Raw genomic sequence first — 19,514 nt, 5'->3', positions numbered from 1 at the left:
AAACTGAAGGAAATGCCATTTGTCAGTTAAACTTTACAAATAGATGGAACTATTGAGGACTCAACTCGGTGGAAGGCAGGGGGAGGAATGTGTGCTTGTGCGTTGGGCTTGTTTTGAGATAATATGTGGCACCTGGACCCACATAAACACGGAAGTCTTCAAGCAACTGTTCTGATGCAGCAGCAAGTAGTTCAATTGCTTATTTGGATTAATCTTTGCATAACTGAATTAGGTCTGTTCAGAAAGACACCCCTCAATTGCTATCCATGTTTCAATCAAAGTAGCTGAATGCAAGGATCAGACAGTCAATAGAAATATAAAGTGCAGACTAAACAAAGTACAGATGTCAACCCAAAATAGTGAGCAGAGGAGATATCACTGGATTGCTTCCGCTTGCAGTAAGTGTGTATAGATGTGATTGTTTTGCTTGTAACGAATACCATGCATTAGGTAATATTTATTAACTTCTCAAGTCTAGACAGGAACACCTAATTGAGTTCTTCAGATAGGTTCATTAATGTAACTCTAGGCAGTTCAGTGAAGTTAAACACATACTTGCTATTGTGAGCAGAATTCAGCTTCCCAGCTGTCTGCTTTCTTCAAGAGGTAATGATTGATTTTATCCCTGGGAGGCCATGACTTACCTTATTTTCCTGCACATATACAGCCACTATTAAGCCTTTTTCTCTGACAAAGTAAGATCTCACTTTTTGTTTATGACACCAGTAAACATGCAGTTCATGTGCGTTTGAAACACAAAAATTACTTGAACTATAGTGCTTCTTCAAACGGGAAAAACAGTTCTTTCTTTGTCTGTGTGCTAGAGAAAGTACGAACCTTCAGCTGTTATAATTTCTTTGAGCACCAGAATTACCTTTTGATGGCTAAAATTCTGTCTAGTGTAAGCAAATAAATTGACTTCAAGTGTAGGATGTTTAACAGTGGATGTAAAGGCTCCAAATCCAAATGTTGTAGGATCCTAGTTGGTTGTGGACAGTTGTAATGCACCTCATGCAAATACAGTTAAGGGAATCAGTTATTTGTATGCAATATATATGTGGGGAACTAGAATGCTTGGAGCTTTCTAAATCTATCTTTCTGGTTAGTGCTATGTATCCCAACCTCACTTTTTATTGTCATATTACAAAATGAGAGAGGTGTTTAGATCAGATTAATCTGAAATATCTATTTCAAAGTATATTAACTTTGCCCTAGTTCCTCAGCCCAAGGAGGGAAAGCTGCTTTTAAATTTGTAATAGAAGAACTTGCATCAGGAACAAAGGGTCTGAAATTCTTTCCCAGGGTGGATCCTGTCTTAAATAAGACACGGTAGTGCTCTAATTGACCTTCTTTACCCAGTCACAAAACACCCCTTTTGTAATTCTGCATTTAGGAAGATTAATATTAGAAAAGTGCTTGCCCACTTTATATAACAAATGTCTTGCCTTCTCTTGCAAGAGAAATATATGGTCTGAATTTTATGCTTGTCAGACAGTGATTCTAATCTTTTATGTTGAAAACAACGGCAAACACAGCATAAGTGTTTAGCTTAGAAGCATATGTACTTGAATGAAAATGTGGAGATTAAAGGATTAGGTGAAAGTTGTCACAAAGGTTTCTCAGGTATTGCTGGTGGACACAGGAAATAACATTGCCAAGAAAAAAAACACTCTTGTACTCTTCAAAACATCTTTATCAAATCTTAAAATACATTTTTTGCAAATATACGTGAGTACTTGAACAGCCCAGTGTGCTAACCTGCCAGTAGCAAACAAGTCAAGGAAACAATTCAAACAAGTCATGCTTCAATGTTAATGTAATGTATTACCCAGTGATGCCACTAGTCACTCAAGTGTTCTAGGGCATTTGGTAATCATTCAATTTCATTAAATCACCTCATGTACCATATATGAGAAAAAAAAAAAAATTGAGTGTTAGGGTTATATTGCAACATTGAACAAACTTTCTGTTATTGTCCGGCTTACTCAGGAAACTAGAAAGAGATTCAGTCACTTTAAAACTATTTTATTTCTGCTGAAAATATATTGGAGAATGATCTTTCAGCTGCCCATAACAGCCAGAATCATGCATGTCTTTGGTTTAGTTTTATATTCTTTCTGCCTTGCTAACATCAATAGTGGCAGACATATCCTTGATTGAATTGCCACAATGTTAGACTAATATACACAATTTAAGAGGTTAAGCTCCATTTAAATATACAGTATTGGAAACAAATATCATGGTTTATCAGTGTTTGGAAACGTGAAGATTTAGCTCTGGGATTTATCCATGTAAATTATTTTCAGTATAGAAACAAAATTGATTTGAAAGATTCTGTTATAGTGACATAGATTTGGGCTAAGTATGAACCTGTTTTTTTTTTTTTCTACTGTACAACCATAGGGAAAAAGCTACATTTTACATTGTCTGTATCATGTATATGTGATCTGAACAGAAGTAAGGTGGTGTCTTCGTTGACCGTTTTCTCCACTTTTCTACTTAGTATTTGAAGAAACACCTTGAATTGCCATGAAGGAAACATTAAAGAGTTGATGAGATCAATAGTACCTTACACAGAGGCATTACTGGTACTCTGCTGGCCCATATAAGGAGTTACTAAACACTTTTTAGTCAGAGATTAAAAAATAATAAGGTACTTTACAAAAGGATTCTGAGTGGAAGAACTGAATGAATTCCTCAGGATTTTGCCAGAATGTAGTAGTGCCTTATTTTGTGGCAGGCCAGAAATGCTTACTCACCCACTCCCAGTTAAGTTTCAAACACTGATTTCACAGATACAGGCATTAGAATCAAATTAATAGGCAAATTCTGACAATTCACAGAATTTCGACGTGCACAAAAATTTCTTCTCTTAAAAGTAACCTCTATAATTTATAACTTATGGTGTTAAGGTTTTTTTTCCCTCATTTGCTAGAAATAAAAATGTTGAAAAGTTCCAAGATTTAGGGCTTTGGATCGACATTCGCTGGAAGAGGGAAAGTGGCATGGCTTTTGATGTGGGATTCTGGCTCCAGTGAATGAAGACTACTGGTTCTGAATGGGAGGAGAAGGGGGAAGTATAGTGCACTCTAAAGTAAGCTGCAGCAGAGAAGGATAGTTAATGGGAGTGGAAGAAAGGAAGCAAGGTTATGTCATCAAAGCAAGTTTAATCTTCTAAGGAAAAAAGCCAATTTGCTTATCATCCTCAAGGCCAGCTTCTCATGCCTGCCATCACATTAAGCTGCAGTAAAAAATGCATGAGAGGTACAGTAAGTAGACAGAACTGGAAAGGCTGGACTTTTTAGTACAGAGAATCCAAGGCAGCTGAGACAAGCTCATGGTAATTTAAATGCTTTTTATTATATATTAGCACAGGCTGCAACAGTTGTGTATGATGTTTTACATAGAGAATGAAAAAAGCTAGCCCACGATTCTGTGATTTTCAGATGTCCCGATCTCTCTTAGTCCTGCGCACCTATAGAAATGAAATTGGATGGTCTCTGCTTACAGTTGAGGTTAGGTACCTCGTAAGAGGATGCAAGGCATGATAGTGTCAGGCAGGGGTTATGGAAAGGGGAATGTACACAGAGTGATTATAGGATTATTCAGTAGTATATGATGCTGTTTCTGTCTCTCTAAGCATTTACAGAGAGTTTCTCAGCCTCACATCTGATCATCTCCACATCATGTCAGTTCCTTCTTGTTATTGTTAATTATAAATAATTAGAAGGCTAGCTTGGGAGGGTGAGTCACGGCACAAGAGGGTATGTGGGAATGTGTGGGTTTACAGAGGGGTTCTGGAAAAAGTGAGGGGGCTCATAACACCAGGAGGAAGGGAAGGTGCTGGAGAGCTATGACTCAGGGGAGGCAGCCCTGGGAAGAGAACATGGGGGAAGGCCTGGAGATCCTGGAAGGCAGAGGCTCCCAGAGCAAGCACGTTGTGAAGGAAGTGGAGGCAGGGAGAAAAGAGACAGCCAGGTGAGACGCTTGTTGTGCCAGCAGGAGGCCAGCCCAAGCAGCAGGCCCAGAGGCCTGCTTTCAGCCATCTTTGCTGCATGTGTTAGGGTCATTGCAGCATTGGGAGGGGAAGAAGAGAGGGGTCTTTGGAGGAGTAAACTATAGTGAATAAAAGCCACAGAGGAAAAGACCCATTATCAGTCACTGAAAGGGAAGGAGTGGGGGGAGGGAGGGAAGCTCAGGCATCTCCTAAGTTAGTATCAAAGAAAGCTGTTAAGAGTTGGTACTGTAATGGGTGATAACAGCCAGCCAGCACTCTGTGCTGTTGATAAAAGCAGTCATGGACCAGAGGGGAAATACTGGAGGAAGAAAGCATTGTGATCAGAGAAAAGACAGCAACAGGAATCAAGAAAAGAGAAGGGAACTGGTCAAGTGGAGAAGTTCAAAATCCTGGAGAAATTAGAGCCTTTTCACATTAAATGGAGCTGAAAACAGAAGGGAGATACTTGAAGTTACTTATTATTAGCTTTTCCACATGTGCTTGTAGGGGAGCTGAGAGTAGTGTTGAAGTGGGTCAAGTGGAGGATTAGCAGTGTGAAAGTGAAGGCAGTAGACACAGTCAGTGTGCTGTGAGGAGGAGATGGGAGTCGAGCAGGACAGGCAAAAGCAGGAGGCTCACAGGGAGAGTGAATTCCCCTCCACGTAATGGAGAAGGTGCCATGTCAGGAGGCAGCACAGTTATTACACACAATATGCATCTCTGAGGAAATTAAAGGTGAAGTAAGTGTTTAGAAAATTTTCACATTCTCAGTAAAACAAAGGATTAACAATGATCCAGTTAGATTAGAGGTGCTAGCACTGGGGACCAGTATTGCAAGACAATGTATTACTTCTCTGAGTCACTGGTTTCGTTCTCACATGGGCCTTTATTAACTGCAAATCTTTACCTCCTGATGGTTGCCTCATGTGAAATGAGTTGGTGGCTCATTCCTGTTCATACTGAGAAGGTATCCACATTACAAAAATCACCGCTAATTACAAGCCATTTGCACTAATTGGTATCCTTGCTAGAAGTCTTCAGAGGGAAGAAGGCAAATGACTAAACAACAGGCATGGCAGCTAAAACACCGTGAAGCTGAGCTCCTGACTGGTCAGAGACTATGTGGGGTGGGGGACCAGGGATATGGTGGGTTTTGTCTGAGGTGCATGGAATAGGAGTGGCATTTTTGGAACCAACCATTGATTTTCTGAGGCTAAGCTTTTAGCAGTGATTTGTGACTTTTGTATGATGTACCTGTTCCATAATGGTACTTTCACTAGAAAGAGCTTTCTGTTTTCAAGTACTTTACCATGGTTTATTTTCTGTCTTTCTGGTTATTGCTGCTTTCATTTGATTGCTCATTATCTGCATAAATGGGAAAGTAAATAATTTCAGTTTTCTAATTTATATATAATTTAATGTCTTTATAATAGATTGTTTCTTTTGCCTCAGGTTTCCCATTTCAGATTGTTTCAGGTATAGAAGTACCACAAAAAGTCATTGTAACCATCTATCCTTTAATGAGAAAAGTAAAATGAAGAAGAAAAGACTAAGCTTCTTGTCTCCTGTTTTACAAGGGTAACTGGAGAAGTAGGGGGAAAACCAAACACAGTAGCTAAGTAACAGCAACAGCATATATACCACACAGCTGGAGACTTAATGTTTCCTGTGTATCTAGATATCACAAATTTGACATACAGAGCTCAGATAATCTGAAATATTTGGAACAGACAAACAGGAAGGCAGTTTGTGAGATAAATAGACTTCAAGGAGGCATGCAGACACTGGAAATACAGTTACCTGGAAGGAGTAACAACTCAGCAACATGAAACAGGGGCCTTGCCCAAAATGAGAGTCTGTAGCATCATTGTCTCTGTGACTCACAGTGTGGTTCTCCTTCTTGAATGTTATATCCACCCAGCTCATACCTGGATGCTGAAGGTCATTTTGGGAATCTGTTTAGTAATTAGGAGCTCTTCTACAGGGCTTGCCACTTCAGAATTTCTTCCTGGATACTAACACACTGCTATGTACAACAAGCTTGACAGACAAGGGGGATTAGTATGTCCATTTTGTGAAAGTAAGACAGAGCTCAGAAGGAATTTATCAGTTTAAAATCTTTTTCCAGTGTTTCTCAAATGTTCAGAGATCTTAATGGTATCAATTGCTCCTTCTCTTGCTCAATGTTTCTTCTAATCTGGTCCTGAGGTCTCAAAGTAGAAACTTGGAGGATGAGGAATTTGAGAATAGCGATGTCCTTGCTTTTGGGGGAGGAAAAGAAAAATGCAGTCAAACCCATGAAAAGGTCCTGTAGACAGACATGGTATTTTCTAATTAACCCCAGTTCTTTTCACAAGCATTGGAATTATGCTGTGGATTTACTGAAACCATGGTCTGAGAAAAACAAACGGTGATCCTTTAATCATGGGATCAGTTTATGTTGTATAAACAACCTTTGTTCTACCATTTCCAAAGGTAGAGTACTGGACATTGTAATTGTAGTTACGTTCACTAGCAGAGGTTTATAAATGCTGGGTTTTAACCCATTTGGATTCTGCAAACTAGAAGATGGAGGAAAATGTGATCAGTGTATTTTCTGCCATTTAGAAGACCTTTAGACATTTCATTAATTCCCTCTTTGATAGCCAACAGAGCATTTTCTTATTTTTAATTTCAATAATGCTTATAAAAGGCTTTCTGACTTCACTAGAAGGAAGGGATCAGTTATTCAATATTTTCTAGTAGTGAACAGATGTAAAAACCCCATAAATCTACAAGTCTTTTAAATTTCATGCTTTCAAGAATTCTTACAATGTAAGATTATAGCAGGCACAGAGAACAAGTAAAATGACTCTACCTAATATTATGTATGGGTGAGTAAATCCATAACATGGTTTTAAGTTAAATTTAGAAGAAATCTTTCAGTATTTCAGGTACTACACAGCAAATTGCAGCACAGTTTTACTTCTTTTCTGAATAAAACAATGAAGAAATGTAAAGGAGTCTTGTAATTTTCTCTGAACTTCACTTACTGCTCTCATTGTAAAAAGGATATTCTTTTTCTTATTCTATGATAAGTGATTCCCAACAATGATGGAGTAGGTGCTCCTTATTGCTTTAGGCGCTTCTTATGGATAAATCACATTCACCTGCATCACATTAGCAGTTCCACTGATACCAGGAGAACCACAGTGAGAAAGGAAAGCTGTATTTGTTGCCAGTGATCTCATTAGCTAAGGGCCTGAGCTAGCAGGCTTTTTGGAATGTGGCTAGTGCTGACGATTTCTATGGGTGTTTAAGTACCTTTCTGAAGAGAAGGGACATCCCTTCTCCTGAGGGACTTGCTGAGCAGTTGCCACCAGTGGCTGCTCTCCTCTGCATAAATCCTTCTGATATGAGGAAATCACCTTTTTCTTCAAGGAAAAGCCCAGGGAGCTGAGTTAGTATCTTGTATTGCAGCAGTGTGAACTAATTATAGACACAGAATAATTATTGAGTAATATGGTGGTGAGGAATGACAGAAGGAACAACAATAGGGTTATGTGGCCACTTGGCAAGGGACGGTGCTTGGTATAGTGCAGTTAAGGGGGTTTGTTTGTTGTTCTATTCTAATTAGGACGTATGTCTTATTTGTTGATGTTATTAAGGTATTGTGAAAGGAGCGTGTCTGGAGAATGAACTTAAGAGAATTCAAGACACTGACCTTGCAGAACAACTCAGGATAGGCACTCTGTGCAGAGGACATGATGCAGAGAAAACACAGAGACAGATGTTGGACCGAGATACAGAGACTGCTGGCATTGGCAAAGTAGGAGACATAGGCCATTGGATCACACACCTGGGTAACAGGACACAGCTGTGGTGATATGGCCTGATCTGACACCACTAAGATCCATTAAAACCTGAAACTATTAACTTGAATACAAAGCTTGACTGAGTTCAGAGACATGATTTTTGAGAACATATCTCCACAGGCAGAATCAGATGGGCCTTTTACTCTAAGCTGATCAGTAACAAACATTTCTGGTCCTTATAGCTCTTAACCCAAATACACCCTGAAATAGGACATCTTGGGTACATCCGCTATATGGCTTGCAGATGGAGCTGGCTGTCGTGGTTTAAACCCTAGCCAGACAGCTTGTTCACTCATTCCCAGTGAGTGGTGCCGGGCTGAGAGCAATCGAGCCCCTCCCCCCCGGGCTCTCCTCTTCCCCGCTCCTGGAGGAATGGGGAGGAGGATCGAAAGAGTGCAACTCCCACAGGTTGAGACAAGAACAATCCAGCAACCAATGTACAACACAAATCACCACCGCTACCACCAACGACAACAATGATAAGAGAAAATAACAAGGGAAGAGAATACAATACCACTGGCCAAGAAATGAGTCCCACCTGGAAGCCCGTGTCCTTCCGGGTAACTCCCAGTTACCCCCCACCCCGGCCATGACATGCTGTGGTGTGGAATACCTCTTTGGCTAACCTGGGTCAGGCACCCCGTCTCTGCTTCCTCCCAGCTTCCCCTCCTCCCTGGCAGAGCATGAGCCTCACAAAGTCCTTGGTCAGGGTAAACATCACTTAGCAATAACCGAAAACATCGGTATCACCAGCAGTGTTCCCAGGTTGGAAGTCAAAACACAGCACTGCACCAGCTACCACGAAGGACAAACATAACTGCTACTGCTGAACCCAGGACACTGGCTTACACTCAGTCAGCTTGGAACGGGTAGTGGAGATCACACCTACTGTGTCCATCTGTGTAAACATACTGACTCTGCCACCAACTCTGAAACCTTCAGTTCTAGATCTAGAGTGTTTTCACACAGTGTTTACATTTGCAACAAATAGGCAATTCTAAACATGTCCTCTGAAGTGTGAATTTGCATTCAGGTGTACCACACATTCATTGAAGTGTGCTCCCTCTGACTCCCCTGCCAGTAGCATGGCTTGAATATGAAGTTAGTGAGCTCTGGAACAAAGATTCAAAGGCTGTCTTGTGAAGAGCTGGTTTTTGAGCCTGATGCTTGTGGCTGAGTATGCGTCCCTCAGGAGAAATGCAAAACTTGCCTTCTCCTTTGAGGCAGGATAATTGCCTTTTTTGAGCTATGGAAATTGGTGATAGCTGCCTATACTTTGTTTTTCTCATGAATGCTCCTAGTTTTTACCAGCCTTCCTAATCTTTGATTTTTTCCATTTTTTTTTCTTTTTTTTCTTTTTTTTTCTTTTTTTTTTGGTATGAGTAGCTGATGGGGAGAGCTTCCAAACTCAAATAGACAATAGTCCAAAATTCCTGATAAAAAGTTTTGTCTGATAAGATAAGTTCATATTCAGGTACAAATTCCAGGTAAGCCCAGTTTCCTTTCTCTGCTGGTTCCTGTGCTAGGTCTTCTGACTCTCTTTTCAAAGCCTTCTGAGATATTTTGCTCTTTCCAATGTCAAAGCACAAGTTAGTCTATCCAAACATGGCTCCGTTTCCTTTTTCTGCCAAGGGAATGTTATCTTATTAAGACAACTTAAGAAAGGTGGTTTAAAAATAGAGAGAAATTTTCTTTTTATATCAGAGATGCTAAACATTTACAAGTGTTCAAGTGTGAGTCAATATCAACGCACATATGCTACCGTACATGCACATCAAGTGTGACTCTTTGGGTTTATTGTATGGGAAACATAGTTAACTCTGGAAACTCTGGATCAGTTTGACCTCCTTCAGTTAGGGAAACATTGGGTATTAAACACTGGGAAAAGCAGTCAGTTACTGAAGAAATATGAGTAAAGTCCTCTCGCTTGTGCCCTTTTTTTTTTTTTAAATATGTGTATGTGTTGTTGTTTTACATATATATATACTAAGACCTAATAATTTAATACAGGAGATACTGTTACTGTGTAGAACCTGACAAGCATGGCTGACATCCCATCTTTTCTGTGCTTCTTTATCAGCTGCTTTCCTTGCTGTCTCGATTCTTACTTTGGTGCTCTTTAGTCTTTGCAGCTTGCCTACAAAGGGATCACACACCTTTGGTGTGAATGCGCATGCCTTTGGCTTCCCCTTCATTTGACTTCACTAGGGTTCCTCAGAAAGCACAGGGTTTTTTTTGCCAGCCACACAGTCTTATTCTTTGCTCTGGTTTGCTAGTATTAGAAGTAGTGCCAGTGCAGATTACAAGCTAAACAATCTTTCCACGCTGTATGTGGTTTAGAAATACTATATACTTCAATATATAAAATTATAATACTACAACTAAAATGTTATTAATTACAAAAAAAGTGATGTCACTCAGAGCTGAATTTTAGAACACTTGAATGTAAGCATTTCATCCAGATTAGAAAGAAAATATGTTTTACAGGAGTGGATGAGCATTTCTGGTTCCTGTAAGAAGCCTCATTAAACAAACAAAATTGAGACATTCCAATTCATTATTGCCTCTTGAAAATCTAAGAATGTTTTCATTGTGCTACAGGTGATTTAACACTTCTTTTAACATATTGTCGGCTTATCTGCAGCTACTCAGCTAGAAGACTCATTAGTTTTCACATGCTAAATATTTCCCATTTTCTTTTTGTGGTTTACACCTCTATTTGTGAAATTAATTTTGTATTGAAATTGCTCACACTAAAATTCACATAGCTATTTCTTCTATCTCAGTTTTTATTCTCTCTCACAAAATATAGTGTCATTTCTTTTTTGTTTATCCCATGAAAGAGCAAGAATTAATGCTACACTGAAAAATAAAATCTCCTATCCATCTGCTATTTGTGTGAATCTATGAAAGTAGGATATATCTGGAAAGGGGGGGAAAAGGGAAGGAGAGGTGTCAGTTCCCTGGTATGCTATGGACAAATAAAACTGAACAGTTAAATTCTGATGCCTTCCTCTCCTTGAGGTTTGTCAATTTTGATTAGGATTGCATGGCGATTTCCTGGATGTAGAGACTATGATGATTTATGTGACCTTTTAATATCATTTATAGGTAATTTAGGGAAGCTAACATAGAGGAATAGTGAAGAATGAATAGGTGCCTTGGGTAGAAGGCTGCCCACAGCGGGAGCACAATGCCCCCTCACTTTCCTTCAAACTATTTGGTTTGTTTGGTTGGTTTTCTGTTTGCTATTTTTTTGTTTGTTTTGCTTTGTTTGTTTTGTATTTTTTTTTTATTTTTTTGCTTTGTTGTTTTTTTTTGGTTTTGTTGTAGTTTTTTGTTTGCTTTTTAGACTTATTGTAGATAGCATTATCCAAATAAAACCTGGGTGAGTACTTTGCACACCAGTGCAAGCTTCCTAGGTATGTATGGATAGTCAGATGGTTAATTCACAGCTTAAATTGAAGTTTGAGCATGTGCTCAACAATGTAGCCAATTTGTATGAGGAACCAAGCTGTGGTAGTATAATAGTGAAGAAGAAAGTTGAGGCATTTTAAAATTAGTTGACAAGATTGTGGCTGAAAAGGAACACAGCACTTGCCGATATGCCCTGTGAGGCTAGGGAGATATGCCATGGGTGCCATGCCTCACTTCCCAGCCCCCTTATGGCAGTTCTCAGAACTTTTCCCTGCTGTGCCAGTACTCCGAGGGCATAGGAAGAATTTCTTGCTGGACACTGTACACGCGTCCTATTAACTCAGTTGTCTAACTGCAGAGGATTGCCCCCACTTGGAAATAGATTCTTATATATTCTCATTGGACATAAAAGCAACCACAGAATAATTTTTTTTTTTTTTTTCCAGATAGGAAGGTAATTGTAGGAATACTTCAGATGATTTCCCAACATAGGCAATATATATGATATTAGTAGTGTAAAGAAGTGTTTTTAGACTTTAGGTCTGAGAAAGTCTGTTTATCTGGAAGAGGAAGTTGTAACACAAGAATAATTCTCATGCAGATTTGAAAGTACCAAGGGGATTTTGGTAGGAATTCAGTAACCATCACTGGCTCACATCTCAACGGTTTTATGGGACTTTGCCTTTAGATCACTCATAAACTGTTCTTTATTTGGTGTTTTCTTATGTTCAGGCTCTTTAGAAACTTCTTTAAGTTCACGTAGAAACATGCTGGCTGCATCAGACCACTTAAAATTACCAACTGCTCTGCAATGACCTAGGACACTAATCTAGTATAAGAAATGTAAGTTGTGGTTAACATGGCACTATCAAGTAAGCTTTCTTTATGTGATGGTGGTAAGCGAGGTTCATAACACAGGCTTTTTGCAGGTTTGAAGTACTTTCAAAGTAATACTAGACATTAATGTTATCTTTTTGGTGTTTATATGCAAATCTGTCTTAGATTCATGGGTGAGAAAGCAAAACCTTTCTTCACTGTGTAAGTTTTCATTAAGAAAACAATGTCAGGAATGATCAGTTGCATTTCTAATTTATGTAAGTACTCTGTTGAAGTCTAAGGTGTTTGAACAATGTATTAATTTTCATTTATTTATTTTTATACAACAGATTTAAAGGGCAAGGCTCCAAATGTCTTTCTTCTATTGCCCAACCAGAAATGGATGTATTTCCATGCATTTGAGTTTCATAGAATGCTGCTTCTAACTATGGACCACTGCAATGGTAAAACCCTCCTTACTAGCCAATTCTTCAGCCACTTTGCAGTCTACGTACCCAGAATTCACCCTCAAATGTTCTGTGGAAAACCACACCAAAGCCTTGCCAAAACCATGATAAACAACATCCGCTACTCACCTCATCCAGAGCCAGTCATTTCTACAGAGATGACACTCGGGTTGGTCAAGTGTTATTTTCCTTTGACAGATTCATGTTGGACCCTCCCAGTATGTTCAACAAAGACATAATCCCATGATGAATTGTATAACCACCTACAGGAGACCTGCATAAATGTTCCTGGACTGTGGCCAGCATGGTTTCTTTCCCATCCTGACAGTCAGACAATGTAACGTATCTTATCCCTCTAATGGACAAGAAATAGTCTCTACTCTCTGGCATGCCTGTCCAACCTTCTCTAGTTACAGACTCCTCCAGGATTTTTATGTGTGGAGAACACATTTCGCTGTGCTACAGTATTATTAAGAAGAGGTTTTGCTAGTTTGCAGAAGTAAAAACTTATCCAATGCATAGTATTACCTGAAAATCCTTCCTGCTGGTGAAGGATAAAATGTCTTTTAGAAAGTGAAGGAAAGTATTCCTTCAGTGGGTACAAAGTTAGCAGATGAAGTCAGAAGATAAACTTGTGATAGATGTAACTTTCAGCATCTCTGGTGTTGGACTGATGGTCAACAGTCTGGTCTTTCTTAGCTCTGTGAGTTACTGGCACAGCGAGGGAAGCCTATGGCAGAGTTATGAGAGGAAGGCAGCTGTAGGCAACTGCCTCAAAGTGAGGTTTCAGACCTCTCAATCTTTAAAAAAACAGAGCCACGACGTTGATACAGACTGGGGGTGTTGTCCAGGTTCTTCAGAAGTATAAATCTTAACACTTGTCTTTGATATTTCTTCTTGTTAAGTTTGTCAAGTTTCTATGTCTCATTGTGCAGAACTTTTTGGAGGTGTCTTGTCCTCATGCTTAGCCTGGGAATGTGGATCCCACTTCTGGTAAACAGCTAAGTGTTAAATACTCAGTGCTCAGTATTTTAACACTTCAATCTGTTTCAGAGTTGTCACCTTCAGACTTCTTTGGAAGTTTCTTGCTGATTAGGTTTTCTGAAGCAATTAAAAAATTGCATGTAATTTTTAAATTTTAGTGGTTCAAGCTTGAAATAAACATTCACTGTATGATCAGAATATTAATTTTGTCTTCTTGCTACTGACTTTCAAGCTTCTTGCCATAGAGTAAGGCTTGATATTTATTTTACTTAGTACTTAGAAGTAATAAAGTCAGGAATTTCAAAGCCTTTTTATAAGCACTGCTGTGAGTTTTATAAAAAGCATTGCACTCATAAACAAAGGATGTTATGTGATATATTTCCAAGGTCAAATCTACTGTAAATTCATATTGTCTTTGAAGATACAGATGGTTCTGATGTACCGTCCAGTATAGGCATCTGTTATTTAACAGCCTGGCTCTTTTGGAATTATCATGCTGTATAAATTAACATTCTCCAACAGTAATGCTGCAAACACATTGATTATTTTCTTGCTAAAACCCATGAATTTTTTGTTTTCTACTGAAGTACAGTTATTCATTAGGTAAATGTAAGCCACCTCATGTTTTATTTCAGCTTTTTAGAGCAGATTTATCCATCTGACAGTTCTCCTGTGCCAAACCAACATCAGCACGAATGATGAAAAGTGTCACGATAAGGTAATTTTTTACATCAGCAATATTGTACCAATATTGTACTTTTCCACCCTCCCTGATCCATTTTACACTGTCTTCTCCTGCACCTTTTATAGCCATAGTTGCAATCTAAATGAATATTACATGTTATCAAATGGAAGGCCTTTTGTAATTTCTTACTTTATAGAAGATTACCCCTCTTCTGATATAAGTGGTGCAAATCAAGTTTAAGGAGGCCATAGAAAAAGGGAAAACTTTTAAAGAACAGGATAGGATTACTCCTTCAATATTTTTTTTACTGACATTAGTCCAAACTGTGAAATATTTCTTAGATAAGTATCACAGCTAATTTGTTTCCCTTAACATGGGCTCCCTCAGATGAGTACACAGAAAGCAGCATGATTCTTTCAGTGAACTGATGTTATTCTGAATAGTTTATAAATTACAAAGGGGAAAAAAATCCTGATTTTATTAAATACCCCATGCTTTCAGGAACTGGTACTGGAAGGAAGTTGTTAGAAAACGCTGTAGAGAGGTAGACTATGAACAGAATATAGCCTACTTATATCACCTGATGTGTAAGGATGGAAAAGTGGCCACAAGGGTCTGAAGCAGGGTTAGAAGGAGAAGAAAAAATAAGTACTCTGAAAACGTAACTGCTTTTCTGCAGAGGCATTGGGAAAACACAAATTTAAATGCATATTTAATCTCAACATAGTACCATGGCAAAAGGTTTTGGTTGAAGTAGAGAAGTCCTGTGTTTGAAAATTGCCTGTGAGAAATTCATTTCATTTACATTCTTTTATGAATGGTTAATGAGTATTTGATCTTATTTTAAAGTATACAGATAAACATGTTAATACACTTTTTGTTCTCCCCCAAAGTAACTGAACATCTTACTGCTGTCTTCTGGCTAATACAATGTGAATATCTAATACGGGAATTCATGCACTCTTTTATTTAAACAGCACAGTCTGGACACTGCTTATTTGCAGTGAAACCAGCGTGGCACATGTCAGATCCTTGATCCTTCTAGTGCTGCAGTGGGCACAGTTCCTGGCTGGCTGCAGTGGGATGTCAGTCCCTTTACAATGCAAAACAGTAGGTGAAGCCCTGGTGGAAAAACCCCAATGAGGTTAATGCATAGAAGCTATAGAACAGCTGGGGCTACTCCATGCCAACTCATCTAGCAGCTGCTATCAAGAGAAGCATCTTGAAGGTAGCCACAAGATGTTGTGATCTAGGCTGGGGCCTGTATTGCTCCAGTTCTGTGCTGCTGCTTCCAGTCTGTTGGATGCTGTGGGAACAGACCACAAAAGCAGCCTAGTAACTGTTTTGCTTGACACTGCTTTTTGAGATGACTTCTGATCACTGGCCAGAATGAAGGAACAAAGAAGAAATACAACAAAAAACCCCAAACAAACAAACAAAAAAAATAATTCTCTCTATCTCAGCATAGGCCTCTGATTTCAGATCTTTTCAGATTGGTACTAAAGGGAGAGGGAATAAGTGCCTTTTCTGTCACCAAGGCTGACAGAATGTTTCACCTGGCTGCTTTACCCTTTCCTCAGGATTAACTGTCCCTAGTCTATTCTTCCAGTTTCTTCTTTCTGTTCTTAAAACAGCATAACAAATCTGAGGTAATGCTTTTTTTGTCTCATATGCTCAGGGATAAATTAGCTGCTCTAGATGAAGAGCTGGGCAATTAACTTGTTTATTTAATTTTGTGTGTTGTATTTTTAAATTGGTGATCGATAATTAGCTTTGAAAAAATGCTTCTGTAAGATGCACTTCAAACCATATCTGATTTGCACATAATACACATATGGTGTCCCTGATATATATTTCAAACACCTTATGGGGATGGACATGTTTTCTTTAACTTCTGTTCAGCAGCACACTGTGACATTTTTCCTCATTGTATTAAACTGTCTAAAAATATCTTTCAGGATTTTTTCCCTTATTGCATTGTTCTCTTACACCCTTAACACTGCATTTCTCAGCTGACTGATTTGACAATTAGTAAAAAGGGTAGAAATTATCAACTGAAACTAACAAGCTCATGTTATTTCACCAGATTTTATTCTCTGCAGGACAATTGGAAAAGGATGACCCATTTTCTTCTCTTCTCAGGATTAAAGGCTAACACTTCAAGAATCCTGAAGCGTTCATTAATTTGCAGTGATTTCTGCAGGCCAGAGATGCTTCTATTTATGTACTGTACCCTATGCAGTTTGATAAAGAATTCCTTGCCTTGCTATAAAATGATTATTGACAAAGACAAGGAAGCATGATTAAAAACAAGTACAAACATAGTAATTTGTTACTAATATTGTCAATTTGTCTTCAGTGATCCACATGCAGATACACCTTTTGGCTGACAAGGTTGAAACTCCTTCAGTAGTGCATAACTCCTTAGTGCAGCATACCATCTTCCACATCTGTGCAGCTCATTGCCCAGGAGCCATGTACATTTTTCCAGCTCTTTTATAAACTTTATTCACTGAAGACCAGATTCTGATCCTCATAAATGCCTTATTCAAAAAACTGGTCTGTTGATGTTTCTCTGTAGAGAAAGCAGCTATGCTACAACATGCTATACAATGCTATGCTATGAAAGGTACCTACAGCTGAGTCCTCAGGGACCAGGTTTAGATCCATAAGTTAAATCTTAGCATGTCACGCTAAATTCCCTGGTAACACGGTCTCTGGACAACAGATATTTGTGATTGCATTTAACAGATCTTATACTTAAGTTCGTTTCACAGGTCTTTATAAGGTTGATAAATTAAAGGAAATAAGTTGGCATTTAGAAGCTTCTCTAACTGGAGAAATAGTTCAACATAGCTATTCAAGTAGGCATTTGTAAGAATAGAACAGTATGAAATACTTCTTTTGAAGGAGTTGTTTGAGGTTATTTGTCTGTGTCAGAGAGTCCTTCAAGGTTTATATCCAAGCAGAGTTTGCAGCCTCCTCTCTCACTGTCACCAAGCATGCAGAGAAGAAAAGGAAAAGAGCAGGACTAACATCCTGGCTTCTTTTTGTTCTTAGGCAGAGCGTATAATTGTAATTTGTTTGAAAAGCATACTGTTTCTGCTTCAGATTGAAATTCAGAGCACAAAGACGGACATTGCATTTAATATGCATGTGAACAGAGGTAACATATTCTGTTGTCTCATGACTGATCTTTGCCAATTTATCTTTTAGTAATTATTGATTGTTAATTATTGTTATTTCTTACAGTTGTTCTTCTAGACAACATTAGAGAACATAAATTAGATTTTTCCCAACAAGAGATCTCTTTTCACCTGAATGTGAAATTTCTCACTATATATAAAAAAGAAGAACCCAAGACCCTGGATAAAAACCCAAAGCACTTTCTAAATTATTACAAATCTAGCAACATCCACACAGAAGATGATCATTTCCAAATCTTGATGCAGAGTTGTAGGGAGTAAATGGCATATCCTATCAAGTATGTATTATTGAAACAGTTTCCTTCTAGAGTCTGGAAAATGCCAGCAATACTGAGGTAAGAAAACAATAAGAGGGAGATAGTACAGATAGGAATAGTTGAGTGAAAGTAAACTGTGGTCCTATATCCTAATCAAAGAGCATGTCATATGGAGAGAAATCCAATGATGCTAAAGTTACATCATACATTAAAACTGAAAAGATATTTAGCCTGGAAAACTATTTGCAAAAAGATTCAGCGATGCCAAGACTTGGAAAAAATTCAAAAGCCACTGGGCACTTGTATAAATGCAGAAGATGGTAAGTTTTTCAGGGGGCATAAGAAGAGTTTTGCTTTAGGATATGGATCAATTAAGAATTGCCTGAGAGTGGAATGAAACTTCCTGCTGTAGATTTCTCCACTGTCTGTAATGGGGTTTCTCAGACCTATTTTTTTTTAGCAACTAGTGCTGGCCATTGTTAGTGGTAGGGCAGAGACCATGTAACTCAGAAATTCATCTTTGTTACTAACATTGAGGTCAAAAAGATAACCGAAGTATTTACGCAAATGTTGTTGGATGAAAATCTTGCAAAAAGGCCTCTTAAATAGTTCATCTAGATGCCCATGCTGCTAAATCTATACTGCTGTGTAGTAACATACAGCTATCTGAGGTGTTTAACAATCTCCACGGGACTGGTCTGTCACTGTGCCACTTCTGTATGATCACAGAATACATAAATGGCTAAGCCTCTGCAGAGAGCCTGATCCTGTCTGAAATCAAGGTTTCTTAATGTAATGTACTACAGAAGCACTTTTAATGTCTGTCAGGTAAAACAGAACACCGCAACTGGCATTATACGTATAAAGAAGGCTGTGGGTAGAGACTGCAAGATGTAATGGGGCCACTCATGCCACAGTGTCTTTGCAGTTTCCTTTCAAATAGTGTCTAGTGCTTGGAACAAGACAGGACATATCTCATCTACACAACAGCATTTTATGGAACTTTTAAAGAGCAATTTGATTAACAGTTCTCTGTCTGCACCACAGAGCTCAGTTCAGACTCCTCAACCCTGCTAGACAGTCAGAGTAAATACAGCTGTCCAGAAGTCTGTATTCTCAGTGGTAGACTGTTGGACTCCTCTATACAGTTCAATTAAAAAGTGCTAGACAGCATTCCTGGGCACTGAAACTCAATTGTTTGTACTGTTAGATCATTAGACTTGGGCACACCTTTAACCTGAGCCAGCTAACTCTGAGCCAAACGATTCCTGAACATGGCAGGGGAATTAGCGCGGTCTAAGGAGCATTCCCAGAAGGCAGATGGGATGCAATCATTGTGTTTGGGGCAGTGAGAGATCTTAAATTCTGGCTAATTTCAGCCACCTAATTTCAAATCTTGGTACTGGGGATGATCCAAGGTGTACAGAAGTTAACAGGATAGAGGCAGCCTTATTTGCTTTTGAGTTAGCATGCTGTCTTGAGTATACATATTTGTGCAGGGGAGACATACCTAGCATCTTAGTATAAAGCTATTAAAATTCCTATATTCAGAAAAACCCAGTGGGAAGAAAATAAAAGCCTTGGGTGTATGGAAATTGAAAGATATTCCACAGGGGACCATTTAATTTCAGACTCTGACCACCTTTATAAGAACAACTTTCGTATGTTTCACAAAAACAGAGGCAAACGTCCATGTTTCACAAAACACACCCAAAAGTCTTAACCCAGAAGCCTTGATACAAACCATAAATCTGTTAGAGATTTTACGTTGTGTTTTTGCTTATTTGCTTGTTTGTTTGATGGGGTTTTTTAGTCTTATTTTGGTTTTTTG

Source organism: Pezoporus wallicus, unplaced genomic scaffold (assembly GCF_028554395.1).
Source record: "Pezoporus wallicus isolate ANWC-B61680 ecotype Strahan unplaced genomic scaffold, APGP_CSIRO_Pwel_v1 contig_2870, whole genome shotgun sequence".
NCBI lineage: Eukaryota > Metazoa > Chordata > Aves > Psittaciformes > Psittacidae > Pezoporus > Pezoporus wallicus.
Note: the sequence above shows the minus strand (reverse complement) of the source record.